Below are 23,524 nucleotides of genomic sequence, written 5' to 3'. Positions count from 1 at the left end.
GGGATTAAAAACCTATTTGAAGAAATAATGACAAAAAAACTTCCCTAACCTGGAGAAGGAAATAAATATACAAGCCGAGGAAGCACAGAGTGTCCCAAACAAGACGAACCTAAAGATGCCCACACCAAGACACATCATTGTTAAAATGCCAAAGGTTAAAGACAAAGATCGAATCCCAAAAGCAGCAAGAGAAAAGCAGTTAGTTACCTACAAGGGAGCTCCCATAAGACTGTCAGCTGATTTCTCAACAGAAACTGCAGGTCAGAGGGATTGGCAGGAAATATTCAAAGTGGTGAAAAATTCAAAGTGGTTAAAAGCAATGACCTACAACCAAGATTACTCTACCCAACAAAGCTATCATTTAGAATCGAAGGACACATAAAGAGCTTCCCAGACAAGAAAATACTAAGGAATCTTCAAGGGACTTCTTTAAGATAAAAAAAAAAAAAAAAAAAGAAAAGAAAAAAAGGATCAAAACTGTGAACAATGTGGGCTGGCCCGGTAGCTCAGGCGGTTGGAGCTCCGTACTCCTAACTCCAAAGGCTGCCAGTTCGATTCCCACATGGGCCAGTGGGCTCTCAACCACAAGGTTGCCAGTTTGATTCCTCGACTCCCGCAAGGGATGGTGGGCAGCGCCCCCTGCAACTAAGATTGAACACGGTACCTTGAGCTGAGCTGCCGCTGAGCTCCCGGATGGCTCAGTTGGTTGGAACGCATCCTCTCAACCATAAGGTTGCCGGTTTGACTCCCGCAAGGGATGGTGGGCTGCACCCGCTGCAACTAGCAACGGCAACTGGACCTGGAGCTGAGCTGCGCCCTCCACAACTAAGACTGAAAGGACAACAACTTGGAGGTGAACGGCACCCTCCACAATTAAGATTGAAAGGACAACAACTTGACTTAGAAAAAAGGCGTGGAAGTACACACTGTTCCCCAATAAAGTCCTGTTCCCCTTCCCCAATAAAATCTTAAAAAACAAACAAACAAACAAAAAAAGAACTATGAACAATAAAATGGCAATAACTACATACCTATCAACCATTACTTTCAATGTAAATGGTTTAAATGCTCCAATCAAAAGACAGGATGGCTGAGCTGCGACACCAATTCAATGTCGTTGGGGAAGCCAGGTTATCCTGAGAAGCTGAGTGGGAGTGGCACAGAGCTGCACTCCCTTGAGCTGCGGCAAGCCTAAACCCTTGAGCTGCGGCAAGCCAGGTCTGCAAGCTACTATTTTAAAAATGACCACACCAAACAAGACACCTCCTGGTGCTGACCCTATGCAGAAAGGACTGGAACAGTACGGAAAAGTGGGTCACAAGCTGGTTGGTCACTCACTCTCATCTTGCAAACCAGGATGTGGGGTGGATTAGTAATGAGATGACAGTCTAGAAACTTACTGGCAGTCAGATGGCTGCCAGCCCCATTTAGTGAACATCCAATTCAGAAGAAAAACAACAGTGAAGACTATGTATTTATGCAGACTACAAATCTGATGAAAGCTATACTCCAAGCAAAATCTCAGTCAGAGTAGGAAATAATTTCCACAATCTCCAAGAAATTCGACAACTTGAATTGATGGAACCAAGTGGCTGGATTCACGTTCCCTTAACTGATTGATAATCATAAGAAACATTCATGATACAGACTGCTGTTCTAGCCAATCAACAAAATGGAAGAGACACTCACATGAGACAAGTTAGAATATATACACCAGTGGAAGAGAGCTCCATTGCTCCATTGGTAAATTTCCTAGATGTACAACTAATGATTTCATGATGTATCGTTCAATAAGGTGACTGAAAACAGAATAAAAGTCATTAAACATATAGTTTTCTCTTGTCAGTAAATGTTATAGCTGGTATCTTTATTGAAAAAGCATCAGTTATTTTATAATTTTTGTATGCATTGAAAGGTATTTTATTGTAGCTTTAATAAATAAATTTTGGATAAAAAAAAAAGATAGGGTGGCTGAATGGGTAAAAACAACAAGACCCTTACATATGCTGCCTACAACAAACTCACTTCAGATGGAAAGACAAACACAGACTGAAAGTAAAGGGATAGAAAAGATATTTCATGAAAATGGAAATGGAAAAAAACCAAACAAAAAAAATCCTGGGGTAGCAATACTTATACCAGACAAAACAGACTTTAAAACAAAGGCTAGGGTTGGCCCGGTGGCTCAGGCGGTTAGAGCTCCATGCTCCTAACTCCAAAGGCTGCCGGTTCGATTCCCACATGGGCCAGTGGGCTCTCAACCACAAGGTTGCTGGTTCAACTCCTCGAGTCCCGCAAGGGATGGTGGGCAGCGTCCCCTGCAACTAAGATTGAACACGGCACCTTGAGCTGAACTGCCGCTGAGCTCCCGGATGGCTCAGTTGGTTGGAATGCGTCCTCTCAACCACAAGGTTGCTGGTTGGACTCCTGCAAGGGATGGTGGGCTGTGCCCCCTGCAACTAGAAACGGCAACTGGACCTGGAGCTGAGCTGCGCCTGCCACAACTAAGACTGAAAGGACAACAACTTGAAGCTGAATGGCACACTCCACAACTAAGATTGAAAGGACAACAACTTGACTTGGAAAAAAGGCCTGGAAGTACACACTGCTCCCCAGTAAAGTCCTGTTCCCCTTCCCCAATAAAATCTTAAAAAACAAACAAAAAAAAGAAAAAGGAAAAAAAAAGGGCAGCTCTCTTAAAAAACAACAACAAAAAAAACAAAGGCTCTAACAAGACACAAAGAAGAACCGAGTAATCCCACTTCTGGGTATTTACCTGAAGAAACCCAAAACAGTACTTTGAGGGGACATGTGCATCTATACGTTCATTGCAGCATTATTTACAATGGCCAAGATGTGGAGGCAGCCTGTGTGTCCGTCAACAGAAGAATGGATAAAGAGGGGGTGGTCCATATACACAGTGTAAAATTGCTCAGCCATGGAAGAGAATGGTTTTTTTTCCATCTGCGGTGGCTGGATGGACCTGGAGGGTGTTGTGCTGAGTGGAATATGTCAGACTAAAAAGAAAGACAGATGCAGTGTGATTTCACTTATATATGGAATCTAAAGAAAAAAATAAAACAAAACTAAAACAAATTCATAGATACAGAAAACATTTTGATGGTTGTCAGGTGGGAGAGGGATTGGGGCGGTGGGTGAAAAAGGGACGGGATTAAGAAGTACAAATTGGTTGTTACACAGTAGTCATGGGGATGTAGGGTATAGCATAAGGAATGTAGTCAATAGTATTGCAAAAACTATGCATGGTATCAGATGGGTACTAGATTTGTCAGGGTGAGAGATGGGAGGGGGCTTGAGGGACAGGCAAATCACACTGCATCTGCTTTCTTTTTAGTCTGACACTCCATTCAGCACAACAGCCTCCAGGTCCATCCAGCCGCCGCAGATGGGGAAAAAAACCCATTCTCCTCCATGGCTAAGCAATTTTCCACTGTATATGTGTACCACCCCTTTCCATCCATTCTTCTATCGACGGACACCCAGGCTGCTTCCACATCTTGGCCATTGTAAAAAACGCTGCAATTAACATTGAAGGGCAGGATGAAAAAGGTGAAGGGACTAAGAAGTATAAATTGGTAGTTATAAAAGAGTCATGGGGATGTAAAATAAAGCATAGGAAATATAGTCAGTAATACGGTAACAACTATGTGTAGTGTCAGGTGGGCACCAGACTAGTGAGGGGGAATCCCCTCTTGAATTATATAAATGTCTCTCCACTATGCTGTGCACTTGAAATTAGTATCAAGTAATAATGAATGTCAACTTTAATGGAAAAATTAAAAACGGGGGAAACGTGAAGAGGAATTAGAAGTCCAAATTTCTAGGTATCAAACAAGTCACGGGGATAGGCAATATAGCCAATAACACTGTGATAGCGTGGTACGGTGTCAGATGGTTGCTGGATTTATCATGGTGATCACTTCTTTAGGTGTACAAATAATATGAATAACTATGGTATACACCTGCAACTAATATAATATTGTATGTTAGCTTTATTTTCATAAAAATCTTCAAAGAAAAAATAATAAATTTTTGAGAAATTCATTGTGGGGTGTCTTAAGGTTGCTAGAATGAGGCTTCCTTCCCAGCTGTATCATTATTTTTTATTTATTTTATATTTATTTATTTATTTATTTTTTAAATTTTATTTTATTAAATTTATTGGGGTGACAATTATTAGTAAAATTACATAGATTTCAGGTGTACAATTCTGTATTACATCATCTATAAATCCCATTGTGTGTTCATCACCCAGAGTCAGTTCTCCTTCCATCACCATATATTCGATGTATCATTATTTTTAGAGTGAGAATTTAGCTGAATTTTGCGGCGGGACAAAATGACAAATGTTACAAAAACTAAACAAAAAGCAGGTTGTTAGTAGATGGTACAACTCCAAGAGGCAAAGGTTCAGGACCACGGAGTTTAAGCTCCAATTTGAAAGCACCAGGTGAAGAAGCAAAGAGTGTTTGTACTGCTCTAGAAGCAGGGCCCACGAGCACCCCCTGCGATGAGGCCCGTGCCGCATCTGTGTCAGTGTGGTGACAAGTGCAATGGGTTACAGAAGGCTTGGTCACAGGGACACTAGAGCCTTTTCAGAGCAGTAAGCCTCTCATCATTAAGGTGGGATGCCTTCTGCCAACTATGGTATTGCAAAACAAGTTTGGTAGGCAATTTCTGTGGCATGATGCTCTCTTTTCTCAGGCAGCTAGATGTTTTTACATCAGAATGCGGCCCTTCAAATTCCACAAAAGTCTGACACATCTTTTGAGGCACAGAGAAAGGCAAAGACGTATTCTTTCAAAATTGTAAAAATCAAAAATGTATAGCTTTATACTTTTACTGGACTGAGAGATCTCACAATTTCAAAGCATCCTTTGGGAGTCCGTTTGTAAAATGAATTTCTACTCTAAGTGTACAAGTATCCCTTTCTATCAATCAAGTTGCAATTTTTTCTCGCCCCTCCCCCAGGACACAGTTGTAAGTCTTATACAAATAGTTCTCCTAGCTTAAAAAGGAAGATTTTTTTGAAGTTTTAATTCAAATGTGAATACATAGTGCTGTCATATGACAGTCTCAAGCTTCTTTATGAGACAGCACTGGGGACCAGGGGAGCCAAAGGTAACCAACCACCTCCCAGAGCTGGACAGGGACCTGGCACTGATCCTGGTTCTCAGGACCCACGATACGGACCTATCTCACACTGAATGATTCCTGGACAAAAACCTCCTTGAAACGTGAGGGTATCTGATCTTTTGTGCAGGCTGGATTCATACCACAGTTGGCCCTGCCCACCTGGGATACCATGGGCCCTGCGGCCCCCTTTTCTGCCCAGGCCTCACGCTGTATGCAGACGCTGCCCCATAGCAGATCCTCAAGGTCTTTCCAGCTGTTTCTGTCCACAACAAAACTCACTAAAGAAAAGAAACCTTATGAATTATTTTTTAAGTTAGAATTACAAGATACTTTAGAAACTTATCTAGGTCTGTCTCTGAACTGATATCATCAACTTGTGTCCTACTGGTTGCTAAGCTACTGAAGGAGGGCATCACTTTGTACAGAACAGATCACCAGGAAGTGTTTGGTAAGTAAATGAATGAATGGATGTCTGTTGCCCGAAGGCTCCAGCAGCAGACACCGTGTGTAAGCACAGTAGATGTACCCGTGTCCTTACTCCCAAGGAAGCACCACTTAACGTGATTGTTTTCAGCAGGTGACATTTACTGATCAGGAGGGTTTATTATACCAAAGGGCAAAATCCCTTCGAGAACTCAGAAGACAAATTTTTTTTTTAAATCTCCTTGAGGAGTGATTCATTAGGAACTCCTCAGGGAGGCTGGGTGACCTGTAAGTCCACAGGTGAGGTTACCTCACTTGTGCTGGAGACAGCTTGGAGCAGCGTGTCACCCTGACCAGGGCAAACTCAGCCTTGTGTGTGTACCCTGAAGGACACGGGAGGCATTGGCCACTGCTGCTAAGTTTTATTTTTGGGTCCCCTACCCCTGGGCTGCAGGTCCCCCCAGGACCTGGAAACTGTCTTCTTCAGAGCAATCATGGAGTGGATTTCACATTGAGTCAGGGTGGTTGTCATGCAGGGTGGCCTGCGGGGCCTCTGGTTCTGCTCCCCACACAAGAACGCAGGATATGGTGAGGCCAAAAAGGAACACCCACGGAGCCATAGGTAGGGGAGTCATACCACTATAGTCTCACTGGTGGCCAGGCGAAACACACACAGTAGTAGCCACACGATCCGCAGTCCGCCATTCACTTCTCTGCCTGCCAACCAACCAACCAATCAACTCAGCCCCGCAGTTACATCAGCAGCCAACTGGCCAACCCATCACAGCTGACGGCCAACCAATCATAGTCGAGGGTCATTCACTAGCCCAGCAAGCACCTCCCCATGCAGGCCGAGAGCCTGGAAACTGCTCTCTGGGACTCTGTCCCCACAGTGGTACAACGGAAAAGTGTAGAACATAATGTCAGGACAACAGCTATTGATGGCGCCACCACACACCACGTGACCCAGTTAACCCACTCACGCTCTCAAGTCCAACTCATTTTTCTAAGAATCAGGCAAGACGACAGTATCCGTGCCCCCTGTCGGGAGTGTGTTTACTTGTTTGTTCATTGACAAAGCTTGAGTAAGCGTCCACATGTACTCAGTGCTGCACTAGGCCCAGGGACTCGGGGACAAGAGCTCACACATGGGCCACGCTCTCCTGGGCCTGGCAGTCCAGCAAGGAAGAAAGACTGAATAACCACCTGGAAGTGTTCTCTGAGATTCAAAATACAGAACAACATGCAATGGGTTCTTAGACTGGGGGATCAGAAGAACCTCCTGGGAGCATCACACTTAAGGTGCGGGTGCCATGAGAATCCAGTCTCATCACCCCTTCACTTAATAAATACTTATGGCCAGACTGTCATGGCCAAGAAGTAGCCAGTGGCCGGGGATTAAGGAATGAACAGGACAAACAGGGCCCTACCCTAATGGAGCTTACAAAAGCATGGAGAAGAGGGAATCATTGGGGATTACACAAATAATGAATTAATTACAATTGGGATTCATGCCAGAAAGAAAAGAACTGCGATCGTGTATATACAAGGGCTTGAAAAAAGAGCACCTTCTTTATAAACGCTCCTTTTTGTCAAGACTAGAAATGGCAATGAGAGAATAAAATTAGAAGGAAAGCTTCCTTTTCCTCTTCCTTCCTTCTTTCTCCATCTATCCATCCTGTTTATGGGGCTGGTAAGACATCAATTATCAACAATACTTACAGTGTCAGATTTACATGTCACCAGCATTACTTTTTTTCTGAATGCTTTCATCCAATACTGATAAACTGGAATAATTAACAATATCTGACTTTATAACTACGACAAAATGTAAGACCACTGTTTCCATGCTTCATGGCTACCTGGAGAACAGGTAAAGTGAGTAATGGTTACAAGTCTCAATGTGGCAAAGTAGAAAAAGGTGATTCAAGAGATTTTTAAAGAGTAGCCTCCATTAAAGAGAGAAGACCCTCACTAAGAAAGCCCAAAACTAAGGCTGCATGGAACCAAGAGAGACAAAATCCTTGGGCCATCCCTGAAAATAACGGGAAAAAGCATAAGTTTTAATAAGTTTACCATAAAATAAATTTCAAAGCCAAAAAACAATCTCGGAAGGCTTCAGTAGACCTTCAGTTCAGACTGTTTCGTGAACATAACTGGAAGCTTTCCTGAAGACAGCGTGGGTTGGGACCTGGCAGCAGCAAAGCGAGCAGGCACCCGTGACAGGGTGGCTGTCCTGAGTCCTCTGAGAGAGCCCACAGAGCCACCCACACATTTCTAGCTCACATGTAAGGTTGGGTCACTTTATTTTCTTCACGAATTGTTCCTTTCCTAGGAAAGAGAGCTCTGAGGGGCAGGGAGCCCCATTCGTGCCAAAGTGTGGCTTGGAAGGTCTCTTCATCAGTCAGGGCCTCCCACGGGGCAAAGTGCTGGGGGAGGGAGGGAGGGAGGGAGAGCAGGGAGTGCAGTTGTGGGGGTGACCTCCTCCTGGAGCTCTAACATGGGGTGGGAGACCACCCAAGTAGAGGCGGTTCCTGAGCAGATGCAGTAGAGAACTGCTAAAATGTAACAATTGAATACTTCTGTCATGTGGGGTCTCCAACAAACACTGCCAACAATGCATGAAGGGAAAAACTGATACTTTAGCACACAACAGAGCAGCAAGCAAGTCCATCTTTTCATAACTACCCTCTCAACTCTAAAGGTTAAGCACTTATTAAAAATATGCTCATGAAGAATTCATGATAGTGAGTATGATGTCAAATTTCATGAACAACGATGTTAAGATAACATATTGAAGTATGATATACAAATTTAAAAAGTACACATATTATAAGCATATGGCTAAATGTATTTTCAGCAACTAATCATGAAGTTTTATGGGCAACTTCTACCCATCTTTAAAATAACGTGACAATATGAGATAATAGTGAAAGAAAAAGATGCTAATAGTCGGTTTTTTTGTTTGTTTTGTTTCTGTGTTTTTTGTTTTGTTTTGTTTAGTTCTGGCTGTATAGCATTGGATAAATCATTGGCTTCTTTTGGCCTTAATTTCCACATCTGATAGGAGTAGACAATTTCAAAGTGTACCTTCTAGTCTAAAATGTTATCCGTTGACATGTAGGCTGTATAACTTCAAGAAAGTGCTTCTGGATGATATCACTGAAAGTGTTTCAGACGACTCATTTATTCCAATGTGCTACAGTGACACACTACTATACTACACGGAGTTAGGTTAAGGCTGTAACCTTTTGTTCCTTCTGAGGCCATTTCCCCACACGTTTCACTAGCAAGAAATGCGTGTGTTCAGCAACAATCACAATGAGAGGCTGGCAGACCACTGGCAGCAAAGCCATGTAGGCCCTCGGCGCCCACACCATTTCTGAGGAGCTGAGGAGGCAGCTGTGGGCTCCGTCGCCCCGCTGTCCCCAGTCAGTCCAGCAAGCAGGCAGCGCAGAGGCACCACCCTGTACCCAACGCTCCGGGCTGCAGACACCTGTGCTAATCCAGCTACCTCTCCCACCTCAAGCGGGACCGTGATTCTGACTTGAATACAGCAAACTCTTCAAGTCAGTCTTTTCTGAAAGTTAATAGTGTACAAATGTTTGGACTTGGTAATAAGATGTCCTTGCTGGCACAGACAGTGTAATTCTAACAGTGTACATGCTCACACTTATCAAAACTACATTAAGTCTTGCTAAGCCAGCTTTTTACCTCCCTGTGATTAAAAACAGAGAAGGAACAATATATAATGGAAAAGATTATTCTAGGAGCCAGCCACCTTTCTGAGACAACTGCAGTAACTCTTTTAGATAGTTGAGGATCATATATTACTATTTCCAGAAACTAAAAGTTATCCGAACATAATGCATCTCCCTCAAATACTTCATGTACTAGAAAATTCTGCTGCTCCTCCCCTCAGGGCTGGTACATTTTTGGAGAGTAGTTTTGAAGCGCTGTCAGAGAAATCTGCGGTGGCCTCCGTGTGCTGTGGCAATGATGTAGCACATCATCCTTTACTAGTCTGAAAGGACACATGTCACTCTTCTGTCTATTCAATCATCTGCATATATTGAGCTCAGACTTCGTGCTTGTTACTGAGTTAGACACTGAAAAAAACCAAAGGAAACATCCTCTTGAGGAATTCGTAATCTGTCTGGATAGACAGACACATAAACAACTAAGTAATAAATCATTGCTATGCAGGCTGCATGAACTGAGGGGCTTAGATAGGGGAGAAGGGTTATTGTGGGTGCTGAGAAGATTACAGTCCAAAGGTAAAAGAGTGTAATTTTATTTAAAGTTGAAAATACTCCAAATTGAAATATAAAAGAATGGATTCGAAAAATCTGGGGGAAAGGGAGCTCCTCTACAATTCCACATGCTATGTTATATACCTATTGCCAATTGGTTCAAAGTTCTAGAAGTGTGTAATTAAAGTCTGTATAATGGGAGGTGAGTATGCAAGAGTATTTAAAATAGACAATAGGGAAGGTTTATTTCTCTAAATTTCCTGACTCTTAAAACCCCACCCAATCTTTACTCTAGAGACACACTGACCTGTGCCTTTCAACTTTACACAGTGTTAGTAAAATTTAATTGTAGAATTAAAAGCAGTGAGAAATATAAAGGTTACTATGGACTAAGCAATAATGCATGAAACAGCAATCTTTCTGAGAAATCAATTATCTGGACTAACAAAATGTAAGTTTGCAGTAAGTAATTTTTTTCTAGACAATTGACGAAAGTAAGTAAAATATCCTCGAGGAAATCCTTACAAAACCAAATATGCTGCCAGATCCTTAACAACCCCAAATGATCTACCAGTCCTCAGTAATCGCAACAGAAATACATAATTTGATCATCTGAAATTGTTATCTCTGAGAAATTGCACAGGAATGCTAAAAAGTCTATTTAAATTACTCCTTCACCCACAAGATAGCCAGATTATAAGACAAAAAAAATACTAAGAAGCTATATGTGATCACTTATAATGTGGCTATTAACAGTTCAGCAGATTTTTTTAAATCCTTATAACTGAATATAGTTGTATATTTAAATACCTGGGTCAAATAATAGACATAAAAGCATTCAGATTACTTTAGTTGAAACCGCAATGTTTCTCTGAAATCTGTTTAATATCTAAATGTAGTTTCATTATTTAAGTTCATAAAAAACAAAATTTTCATGTCCAGAATGTAAACATTAATTTAGCATTGTGAGGAAATCTACCATTCTTGGGAAAAGCTAAAGTTTCCATTGATAAAAGCTTCATGTTAATATAAAGACATGCATTATAAAATAGCAAGCTGTCCCAATCACAAAGAACCTCATTTTTCCCCATTAAAGTATCCCAATTATTGGCAGCAATTATCTATTACAGATCGTATAGCAATCAGAAAATTCACTTTATTTTGTTTATAAAGTTTGTAAATAGTTGATTTTCAGATATTCAACTAGGAAAATGTACATATTACCATAGGAAAAGATTATTGATCTATTGTTAGTCTTTGATGGTGTCTTTTTTTTTCAACTTTAGAAATCAAATCTCTACAGTGGTAAATACTAAGTTTAAAGTCCTACAAAACACAGCAAACCACATATGGTTTTAAACAAGTTATATATTGTTTTCTATTTCAAATGCCGTATTTTGTTTGTACATATTGAAAATTAGTTCATGCTGCATATTCACTTTCATATAGATCTGTTAACACCTCAAGAGCGTTTTATCTGCACAGCTTCTTTAGTCTAAAAAAATTTACAGGCTGTGTGAACCAGGCATTCATTTCATTACCATATTTTTTTACAATGCAAGCTCCTTTACTTGGTTCATTTTCTTTTGTCTCCTCAATTAAAAGGAAACTTATTTTCCTTCCATTTAAATACTGTCTGCACATAGCCTGACATAGATAAAATTTTTTTCCTTGTTGGAAAGCTTGTTCTATTCCCTCCAAAGTAGATAAAGTCCACTCAGATGTGCTGATGGGCGCCTCCCTCCCCCTCCAAATCCTCCCAACCTTGGATGCCTTTCCCATCCTCCTCCAGCATATTCTTGGGTGGGCAGAAACCTGGGGAGACGCAGCCACTAGGCAGCTTGCTACTCTCTTGAAGCACATCTGGGCTTTATATCAGGCCTTTAATTAATCCTCAGTGAAAGCCAAGCTATGACATTTTGACTGGGCAGGCTCCAGTCCTGGACAGGTCTTGATTTATTGCGACTGAGTCTCAACCAACTTTGATTTATTTCAGCTCTGGGGAGGAGGGCAAGCTCAGAACAGAAAAGCGCTGTTGAATGTAGAACACGTGATGGCAGGACAGGACCTCCAGACTTCCGAGGGCTGGAGGACAAACGGTTCAGAACAGTCTCTGAGAAAGCCATTTAAAAAAAAAAAAATCTAAGATTTAAATAACATAAAATCGTACAAAACAAAATAAATGCAATCGGGAAGAGAAATCGGTTCCTGAACTGGCCAGCTGACTGCAGCAGGGTAGGAAGGCCAGGCCTTATCTCTGGGAAAGGACAAATCCCAGTGGGGCGTTTGGTTAAACAGAACTCTCATTTGCATGCAGGGAGCCTGGTCCAGCCACGCCCCTTTCCTAGCGGGAGGAAAATCCTCCAGGATGTCTTCTCTTCCCAGCGCACAAACATCTTCTGGCTGATGTAAATAAGGGCAGGTCTGCCATGTGACTGTTTTCAGTCAGACAGAGTAAGTCAAAAGAAGAGACTGTTACTTGATTAAACAAAGACGAAAAAGTAGCAAACTGAACTGATGAGCTTGTTTCTGTCATGGGAAGGCTATCAGCAGTACTCTTTCCTGGCTGGGCTTCCACCATGGGCTGTGCTCACCGCCACCTCCTTGAGCACAGCCACGTCAGCATGGTGACCCCAAGTGCCAACAGAGGGTGCACAGACGAAAATCCAGCTAATGCTTCTCTACACCTTCAACTGTGCTGCTGTCAGCTCAGAACAGAGAGCGGGAGGTCTCCCGCAGCTCCTCTGAAGCTGCCCAAGCCCTCGTCCCTCCCTCCCACAGGGCACCAGCCCCAGTGCAAGTGGCTGCCTGTTGTTACAAGGAACACGGTGACAAAAGAGAACTGTCAGATCATTAGAGGCAAAGTTAAGTTCACTGAAGAGAGATAATAGTAGGAAGAATGGTTGCAAAAGAAAGGAGAGGTGAAGTGAAGGACAGCGGAGGGCACAGAGGACAGAGGCAGGCGGCACGGCCTGACAGACTGCACAGCAGTAAGCAATGGCATGGGTAACACTCACCCTCCGCTACAGCCTCTAAGCACGCGTGCTCTAGGCAGGCTGCATAAGCGCGCTGAGCCTGCTTTCCTTCACGGGCAAAATGGGCATGAAACACCCTCATCCTGCAGGGCTGTTTCAAGGAGCAGAGGAAACACTTGTAAAGCTCTTACCACAGTAGACAGGGTACTCGTGGTGTTCCAGACACAGGTTTAGAGACTGGGACAGAGGAAGACAAGGCCCCGTGTCACCTGTGTGCCGCAGTGGTACATGGCTGTTGGTAGGTAAGAACCACCCCAAAGGTGTCTGTGAGCACCTGTGCAGGGGTCTCTGAGAAGAACTGCCCAGGCGGCTGCAAGTGTGTGCCCTCTGTCATGCTCACATGGGAGTGGAAAGTAGTCAGACTCTTCCTTCACAGCCACGTATGAGTGCTCCTAAAGCTACAGTAATCTCTACCTAAACCTACAGAGTAACCCTGTGACAAGGTTAATATAACTGTTAGACCTGAGGTTTAAGTTAATACACAGCACTGTTCAGTAAGCAGCCCAGTATAGACCTTACAGAAGTGCTATCGAACACATCTATTCACTATTTTGGAAATCAAACTCTTGTCATATCTCTAAGATCTCCTAGTTTCTCAAAGATTCTGAGGCTCTTGGAGGTTGCGGAAGCCCCTGCACTCTGTGCTGGAAAGGGAGAGCAGGGGGAACGGCTTTGTCCCCCAAGAAGCTGCCTCCTAATCATTAGAAACAAGCAGGGCTGAAGTGGTCTGCAAAGACTGTTTCCTGCTCCCTGTGGGTCCAAGGCTCCCTAAAGCACAGGCTGCAAGGTCCTTTTCACTACTCATTCTCCGCCCAGTGACACTGACACAGCAGGAAGGGGCAGAGGACCTGCTGCAGGGGGCTCCCTGTGCAGGGAAAACCCTGATTCTCTGAGAAGGCGGGAGTCAGACGGCACATATCCCTCTGTCTGACCACTGAGGGTGAGTGCACAGACAAAAGGAAGAGCTGTTGGCCACATGCATCCAGGACCCATCATTTCCCCTGCCAATCTGGGAACAGGAAGTTGAGGTGGAGGGTAATGTGTCCATAAGCCTGTGCAAACTCACCCCATCATCACTTGTTTTTGCATACGTGGTACTGGCTCATTTGATTTGTCGGATTCTAAGGGCAGAAGCCTGCGAGTAGGTGAGTGCACATGTGCGTTTGTGTCTGTGTGTGCAGCTACGTTAACTTCAACTCAGACATTTTCAAGCTCCATATGAGGGAGAGGGAGATGATAAACCACTGGATGAATTCTCGCAAATCAAGAATCACTCAGTCCTGTGTACCAATTTTTAAAATGGAATTATAGTACAATTTAAATAAACAAAAACAAACCTGGCACAAAGCAATATATTGTGACATATGAACAGAGATAACTTTCTAAACATATTTTTAAAAGATGTTTTGTTTAAGAATCAAAGGCTGGATATCTACTTTGGGCCACTACAGTGATTAAATAAGGGAAGTAATATAAATTCTCCTAGGAATGTTCCACCTTGAAGGGGTCTTTTAACTAAAATAGGTGAACACTTTTCTCATAGACCATAATGTATTTATTTCCCCAAATAGGCCAATAATTTCATAAAGTAATCGTCAGTGAATTGTTCACTATTGCAGAGTAAGGCTGTCATAGAACCAACCAGAAAGCCTTCTCCCCTGTGAGTCAGTTTGGCCTCTGTGGGCACTTACGTTTTACAAAAAAACACAAATAAACAAAATGTTAAATTTATATGAGGTTATAAACAATATTTTGCATGACTATATTAGATAATTCCTGATCAATGAGTGAGCTCTACCGTTTTTGATACATTCATTTTTCTTATACTTTTTACTTAAAAGTTTCACCTAAGGTTTCTCTTTGCCATGTAGTTTACAAGTATTGACCAGTTTTGCTCTGAATTTCTTTTGGTAAAAAAATATTTATTAAAATAAATTTTCTTTGAGATGCATGTAATTTGGGTTATGAGATAAACTCAGTAAAGACTGTATCATTTTGATGTCATCACGCAAGCTAACAGAACTATCCAGAAAGGAGAAAAGGGGTCATGGAAAGTAAATCACTCTGTTCAGCCACATTTCTTTCCTCATCTTGATTTACTTCTTCTGATTATCGCTCTGATCCTCAAATACACACTTGGCGATCTAAAGCATGAACTGTTTGCTCCTCAGCTCAAAGACTATAAAACAGATATGGAGAAGTTTGGATTTTGCCATGGGTTATTCCTCACACACAGCTGGACATGTACTGTAATGATCTGCAGTATCCTGCCTCTTCATATTTTTAAATAACTAATGAGAGCAGAAATCCAAGAATCAGGGCTCCTGGGCTAAAATCCCAGATTTGTCCCAGACTCGTGGCTGACAAAGGCGAGGTACAGCATCCACATCTCTGAAGTTAGGAAAACTGTACCAACTTGTTTAGAAAAATGGTTTGAGATCCTTAGAAAAAAAGATGCTATGCAAACAGAAAGAACGACATGAATTCACCTGAAAACGTAGGGTATTAGCCATACCAATGAAGTTATATTTAATTGACCTGTATTGCTGCTCTAAGAATCAAAAAAACACCCCATGAGGTGTGATGAAGTTCCTTTTAAACAAAGACTTTTGGGTTTTTGTAACTAGTGAAGTTTGGCAGTCTCCAAAATGGAGTGGGACAAACCATTACAGGAAAGTGCAGCTAAAATGTTTTAAAGAATTAAGTGGAACCTTAGTCTGAATTAAAGCCCTTAAGTAAATTAGCTTAGTCCTGAATTCCACTTGACAACTGAGATTCCACCTGCCTCTGACTTGCCTGTGTGAAACACGGTTACAATGAATATGTCTTGTCTGCATGAAAGACCCAAAGATACAGACTCTGTTCTTATGGTCAGTCCTATGTCAACAACGACATGTTTTCTAAGGGCCTTCATTGAAAAAAAAACCTGGGACCCTCTGGATTGCAAAAGGATCTTGCTGAGGCTTCAGCTGATTGTCTTTTACCTGGTGCCCCCAGTAACATGGTGGTTCTTTTGGCTGCTTTTTCTGAGGGTAATTTGTATTTCAGAAGGTTGAATTTGCCCATCTGTGCATGGTGCTAGCTACAGCCACCCCCAAACCTCCCCAAAAACTCTCCCTCTAAGGGTCTTCTGCGTGCCCCTTTAAAGCAGGGAGGGACTGCCTGGCTGTAGTCCCCATCAACTACTCAACTGGACTGACTGTCAAGTCACATGACCACTACAGAGAAAAGTAGCAAATTGCTTATTCCAAAAAAATGGCACCATACAAGCATCCAGGTTGTCTTATCTTATAGATGTGCTTCTTTAGGAATCCGTAAGTATATGTAAGAATGCTGGTTTTAGAAGATGCAACTCCGTGTATAAGAAAGCAATCTCTAAATCTACAGACATGCAGAATTCCCACTGCAGCATTTACTACGGTAGGGGGCAGCTTGAAATGTGACTTAAAATGTGGCTCATCCAAGTTGAGATGTGCTGTAAAGTGTAAAATACGTTATTAGATTGTGAAGACTTCGTACAGAAAAAAGAATGTGAAATGTCTCAATAATGTATATTCTTACACATTTAAATGATATTTTGGACATACTAGGTTAAATAGAATATAGTGTTAAAATTAATTTTACCTGTTTCTTTTTATTTTTTGAAATGTAGCTACTAGAAAATTTTAAATTGCATAGACTTAAACAGCTTGCATGTGTGGTTTGAATGGATATTTCTACTGGATAGTGATGTTCTACAGCATCGTTTATCCTGATATGGAAAAATAAATAAATGTTAGCTTATATCAGTCCAGAATAACTGATGAAAATTGAAAAAAAAGAAATGACATTGGGCTGTATAAGTGATTTGTTTCATTTAGGGATTTCACAATATGAAACACAAAAGCATATTCCACATTATGAAAAACAATATAAATTTTATACTAGAGGGTAAATAAGGCTTTTATGGAAAGATTTATTCAACTGAAATCATATTCTCAGATTATGAATTTTATACTGCATAGGACTCTAGCCCCATCACTTTGGAGATGAGAAAATTAAGACTCTGAATGGTGAAGTGACTGGTTTGGAGCTCCAAAGGGGGGAGTAGCAGCACAAGGCGAGGACCCAGAACAGAGCAGGAGGGTACTGCTCCCCACGGCATGTGGCCTTTTGTGTGAGGTCACACAGGCCACCTTCCTCACCATAAAAGGCCTTCAGGCCCAGAAAACAGTAGGTACAAACATGCAAGATTTCAGGCTCCATTTATAGATAAGTTCCACAAGTATAATTTTATTCTAATAAAAGCAGCTCATAAGGTTAATTCCCTCTAGAAAATATGTGCTAGAAGACTTTTCTGGATGAGTTGAATATTAACTTTAAAAAGTTGCTGTAGAAAAATTGGTATTGCGTTTTTAAGAAGAATCACTGATAACTCTGGAGAAAGGGCAACTGATGAATTAATTTTATCACAAAGAAGTTCACTACATTAACCATTCCCTGGAATCATTGTACAACCTCTATGACTACTGCGGTGATTTCTCCATGAATATGGTTTGGCTTATTTATTCATCCCAGTGGTTCGAGTATTTTTTCAAGGTGGTGTGATGCAGGATGTGCTCCCATAGCTTGGACTCTGCAGTCAGGGATGCAGTGATATCTAGCTCATTTCTAACACAAAGAAAGCAGCCATGCACACCATACACTGTTTGAGCTGGCTAACAGACAGGACCATCCAAGAGTAACGTTTCTGAAAGTAATATGCTTTCCCTACATACTGATCCAAGTACCCAGACCTAGGGAAATTGTCTCCAGGAACATGCTAATGTCTCCCAAAGAAGGTGAGTCAGAAAGTTCAGCTGCTCTATCTTTGGACCATTAATATTGGATGTTGAGTCAGGCTGCATCCCAAAACACCTACAACTGAAAAGTAATTCTTCTCAAATGAAAACTGGCATATTAAGTGTACCCTCTGGGTTTGGAGAATGTTTCCCATCCCAAAATAAATTTTTAAGCACAAAGAGACAGTCAGAAATGGTCAGTCTGCTGATAACTATGGTTTATTCAGTAATCTGTCAAATAAGGGGGAAATGGCACAAACAAACAAACAAACAAAATCCCCAAACCCCAAACTCCCAAAGCAGACCTTTGTATTTTAATTTGCTTGTGCATGTTCTTTCCCACATTTAAATAATGTGGCATTTATCAAAAGAATGAACAAAGGGCTGGCCCGGTGGCTCAGGCGGTTGGAGCTCCATGCTCCTAACTCCAAAGGCTGCCGGTTTGACTCCCACATAGGCCAGTGGGCTCTCAACCACAAGGTTGCTGGTTCAACTCCTCCAATCCCGCAAGGGATGGTGGGCTCAGCCCCCTGCGACTAAGATTGAACACGGCACCTTGAGCTGAGCTGCCTCTCAGATGGCTCAGTTGGTTGGAGCGCGTCCTCTCAACCACAAGGTTGCCGGTTCGACTCCCGCAAGGGATGGTGGGCTGCGCCCCCTGCAACTAGCAACGGCAACTGGACCTGGAGCTGAGCTGTGCCCTCCACAACTAAGATTGAAAGGACAACAACTTGATTTGGAAAAAAAAAAAGTCCTGGAAGTACACGCTGTACCCCAATAAAGTCCTGTTCCCCTTAAAGTGCCCTGTGTCTCATTAAAAAAAAAAAAAAAAAAAAAAAATATATATATATATATATGAAAAAAAAAGAATGAACAAAAATCACAGGAGTACGATATGTCTTCCATGTTGCACTGACTCATTTTCAAAGGAAAAGAATTTAGCAGAGAAAGGATGCTGCCACACGCATATAGTAATAGCTTTAACCACACCGACTTGCAATGTAAATCTAACCACAAAAGGATTTAAATGTTCCCCATTAACTTCTATTAGTCTCAATTTTTAACTTTTTCTCTTCCTCCTAAATTTAAAATGAGCCTTCCCTTCAGTTCTGCACACCTTCCAACAGCATTAGGCTAAGCAAGGTCCCAGGGGGATCACAGACTCATCCTGGGGGGGAAACAGCACAAGTAACTGAATCCTTGGGTGCAGAGTTTCTTTTAATGTCTCTAAACCCTTCCGTAAAAACAGTAAGTCATAGGTTACATTTTTTTAAATTTACAGGATGAATCAGAGATTTCATAGGCCATTATTTGAGTGCTTATCATTCCTAATCACTAAAAAGAAGTGACCTAATTAAAGTGACCTAATTTTTGGAGAGGGTTCTAACATTTTTGAGTCCTTCTTATGTGCTAAGCGTTAGGTTAAGCACTTTAAATTCATTATCGTAAAATTTGTCAAGTGCAATGCCTACTGGTTAATGAACATGATACCTACAAAGAAGAAAGGGAAAAAATGCCATGGGATATTCCTCACTCTCTCTGTAGCTTGTGTATCTGATCTGCCACGTGATATGCATGGAAGGAAGGAAAGGAGGGAGGGAAGGAGGCACATATACAAATAAAAACCTTTTGATTCTAAAGAGGCTTTTGATTTGTTTCTGAAACTGATGTTACATTACAAAGTAGCATTTCAGAAAATGAAAAATAAGTGTACATTTGGTTACATAAATTTCAAAATTTGTGGAATGTTACAACAGCAAACTACAAAATTTCACCTCCTTATATGCTTACCTTTGTGGAAATGTATCTAATGCCCAGTTTAATGAGTCTTTCAGTTAAAAAATTTGCTTATTATTACTATTTATTGTTAATTTGATCCTTTATTGCTAATTGTTATTTGATTCTTTAAGAAAACTATGATATATACACAATGGAATATTATTCAGTCATAAAAAAGAAGAAAATCTTGCCATTTTTGACATCAATGGACCTTGAGGGCAATATGCTAACTGAAATAAATTTGACAGAAAGACAGACACTGTATGATCTCTCTTATATGTAGAATCCAAAACAACAACAAAAACCTAGCTCACAGATACAGAGAAGAGACTGGTGGTTGCCAGAGACAGAGGGTGCAGGGTGGGTAAAATGGGTGAAAGCAGTCAAAAGGTACAAACCTCCAGTTATAAAATAAATAAGCCCTGGGGATGTAATGTATAGCATGGCGACTAGAGTAATAATACTATAGTATATATTTGAAAGTTGCTAAGAGAGCACTCAATCTTAAAAGTTTTCATGACAAGAAAAACATTTTGTAACTATATATGGTGATGGATGTTAACTAGACTTGTGGTGATCATTCTGTGAATATATATATATATATATATATATATATATATATATATATACTGGGGGTGCTAAAAATGCACACATTTTAAGAGATGTTATCTATGTTATTACTTTTCAAAGTTGAATTGAATTACGGTAGCAATGTGTAGTGTGACGTTTGCTCAAAAGATGGCATTAATCAAATGAATGTTAGCGTCATTCATTGTATTACAATTTTAATAGTTTTTTCCTTTCCTAAAATGTATATGTCTATTTGATGATATACATAGATATAGCAAATTGTTATGCTGTACACCTGAAACCAATATAATGTTATATGTCAACTGTATCTCAATTAAGAAAAAACTAGCTATTGTTAATCGAACCTTTAAGAAAAGTTGTATGTTGTAAACATTTCTCGATTATACTCTCAGTCACCTCAGTTTGCTGGCATGCAAAATTGGTAGCTCACTATTTAGAAGCAACTTTTCTTCCTCAAAGAATAGAATGGTGTAATTCTTTTTAAAAGACTGAATTCCAGTTACAGAATATATGTCAAAAATGACAATTATATGTGTTTTTTTCACCTGGAAAGAAGGCTGTAGTATAACTTTTCTATCACTCCAGTTGAATTCTCAGACCACCAGTGTAACAGCGGCACTCAGAAAACCGCAGGCCTGGCCTTGCTAGAATACACATCGAGTTGCTGAAGAACAGGAAACGAGGCCAGATGGTTCTGCTGAGGGAAGCACTTTTTTTCCCTTATAAACCAAAAAAGCCCTAATAGGTCAAACACAAAAATGCAGATATGGTAAAACAGAAAGCTAAAAGGGAGATTTATGTAAATGAGACAAGTCTAGTTTTGCACTATGTTTCCATCTACGCCAGTAAATGGGTGTAGGGGAAAAAAGGAAGGAAAAATAAAACAGTAGATCTCTACCATAGACCTGCATGGTTTTCTTGACTGGCAGAAAAGCTGTTAGCAGTCCTGAAATAGACGCTGTGGCAATTCTGGAAACCAACAGCGAATGATTTGGGTTAGGCTGAACACCTCCAGGCTATCACAAACACTTTTTAAAAAGTGAACCTTTAAATACAGAGTCTAAAGCGACCACAGTGTGCAACTCTCACTTCTTGCACATCCAGTTAAGGTGGGTGTTCACAGTCACATGAAGTCCAAATGTGGGGGACAGCGCCCGACACAAACTCCCGCGGGCAGTCTCCCACTCAGGGCCCTTCCTCCCTGTGGCCAGCACACAGCCACGCCTCTGCACACACCACTTGGATGTAGGCCTGTCTCCTGCAGCACCCATTTATTCTCTGGTCTTCCTGCACCAGAGTCTGTGAGTCATGAAGCCCTTCCAGAGCAGAGTGGCCATGGGCCACGGCTCTGGCTAGGACAGAGCTGGTGCTGGTCACCCAGAGACTGGCACAGACTCTGGGGGACAGCACAGGACGGCTGGGCTGTGGAGGGGGCTGGGATTGTGGCTGGTGGCTGCTGCCACCCTCGGGGCACAAGAAAAGGAATGATCAGAAATTTGGCCCTGGCATCTGTGAATCACGCAGTGGCCTACACCTCACCCGGGACTTCTGGGGGTGAGTAAAAGTAACCCCTGGTCAGCTCTGTCACTGCAGCTGAGTGTCACTCCTAACGGAGGCGTAAATCCCCAAATGACCAGTCTCCATAGTTATGACAAAACTCATCATGTAGCACTTTCATTGGTCATGTGACATGACAGATAGTGTTAGTGGGAAGACCATGAGAGATTGGAGTTGAATTTAAACCCTGAACCATCTGTTTGACCTCAAGTCAGTAAATGTCTGTGAATAATGAGATACTTTACCTGCTGAGTGAAGAGGCTAGGCAGGATTATGCCTGAAGCTGCTTCAATTTTTAAGTTAAAGAAACCAATGGAGCTAATCTGGTTTGAGGTTCAATTACTCTCAGGTATTCATTCAATAAACACAGCTAAGCACCCCAAAGTTTCAGGTGTTCTGAAGGGCAAAAGGGGGCCATTGTGGTGCTCAGACATGGGCAGCTGTGTGTCTGTGAGAGGCTGCCTAGCCAGGGTGGGGTGAAGGCTCTGGTGGGGACTGGAAGGCATGTGAATGTGGGAGTGGGGGCGGCTACAGGGCCCCTGCGGGATGGTCAAGCAGGTAAGGAGGAGGCTGCGCGGGCTACGCCTGTGGCAGAGCAGGATCTGGAGATGAGCTGAGCAGGGCACAAGGCTGGGTCTGGTCCAAGGACCAGTGTAAGGCAGGCACACAGCGAGGGCACGCGCGGGAGCAGGAGGGACCTGGCTACACAGAGCCTGCGAGAGACACTGGCAGGACCCTGAATAGCACACTCCCATCACCAGCCTTTACTCCGTGTGTCATGCAGGGACTCTGGTCCCACTCCCGCACAAGAATGCAGGACATGGTGAGGCCAGAAAGGAACACCCACAGAGCCATAGGTAGGGGAGTCATACCACTATATTCTCGCTGGCGGCTGGTCGAGACACAAAAGCAAACATCCACCAGTACCCCAACGAGGGGTCCTCCCACACCCCAGTCTCACCAGCGGCCGGGCGAGACACAGGAAGTAGGATCCACATGATCCTCAATTCACCATCTGCGCTCGCTAACCCCCCTTGCTAGCCACAATCTGCCATCCACTTCTCTGCCAACCAACCAACCAACCCCCTAGCATAGCTACGGCAGTTATATTAGTGGCTAATGGCTAACCGGTAACAGCTGATGGCCACCCAGCCACAGCGGGTGGCCATCTGATTACAGCTGATGGCCATCTAAGAACCGAGCCAGCAGCTTTCCACGTGAGGCCAAGAGCCTGGAAACTGCTCTCTGGTACTCTGTCCCCACACTGCGGTGGAGACACTGACGGTCTTGATGGAGAAATAGATGAAGGTGTCTGCTTGCACCAAGGGGAATGGCAGCCTTCTGGGAGGTGGAGAGCCCATCAGGGGTGGGCACAGAGCTGGCTCTCCACGCAGGGAGGGCTGCTAAAGAGAAACGTGTAAGGACAGAGCCCATCTGAGACTAACCACGTTCTTGTCTCTCTCCAAGTCTTGTTTTTTGTGTCTGGGGGAGGAAAGGAATAACAGCATCCATTTCGCTCGACTACTGCAAGTAAGCTTGTGAAGAGTGTCAAGTCATTTATGCAATTCAGTACTCAGTAAGGTCTTAAACTTGGAACTAAAATTACATTTCAATGAATGGTATTTCAGATTTAGAAAAGATCATTTTTAAAAAAACAACAACAAATGACAATTAGAATAGTTCAAAATAGAGGGCCACCCTGGACACAATTATTTCCCAGTTATTCAAACACAGACTGGCTAGCCACGTCTCAAACACACGACCAAGATGGAAGGTTAGCGCTACCTGAAGATTTTAAAATTCTTGCTGGTGCAAAAACTGTCATTGAATATTTAACACAAACTCAAGTGGATAATCATAGTCTCCTGTACTTTAGCCCTTTCTTCTCGTGATGTTTTCACTAGTCCGT

General features: G+C 42.2%; 1 protein-coding gene and 1 pseudogene across 4 annotated transcripts in view; one reads left to right on the top strand and one right to left on the bottom strand.

Annotated features, from left to right (window-relative positions):
• GMDS (GDP-mannose 4,6-dehydratase) overlaps window positions 1–23,524 on the bottom strand; it is a 649,100-nt gene that overhangs the window by 304,784 nt on the left and 320,792 nt on the right. The gene's annotated exons all lie outside the window — the stretch shown is intronic.
• Window positions 1,242–1,612, top strand: LOC109458600 (anaphase-promoting complex subunit 10; annotated as a pseudogene).

Source organism: Rhinolophus sinicus, linkage group LG06, assembly GCF_036562045.2.
Source record: "Rhinolophus sinicus isolate RSC01 linkage group LG06, ASM3656204v1, whole genome shotgun sequence".
NCBI lineage: Eukaryota > Metazoa > Chordata > Mammalia > Chiroptera > Rhinolophidae > Rhinolophus > Rhinolophus sinicus.
This window is presented reverse-complemented; position numbering and strand designations above follow the sequence as displayed.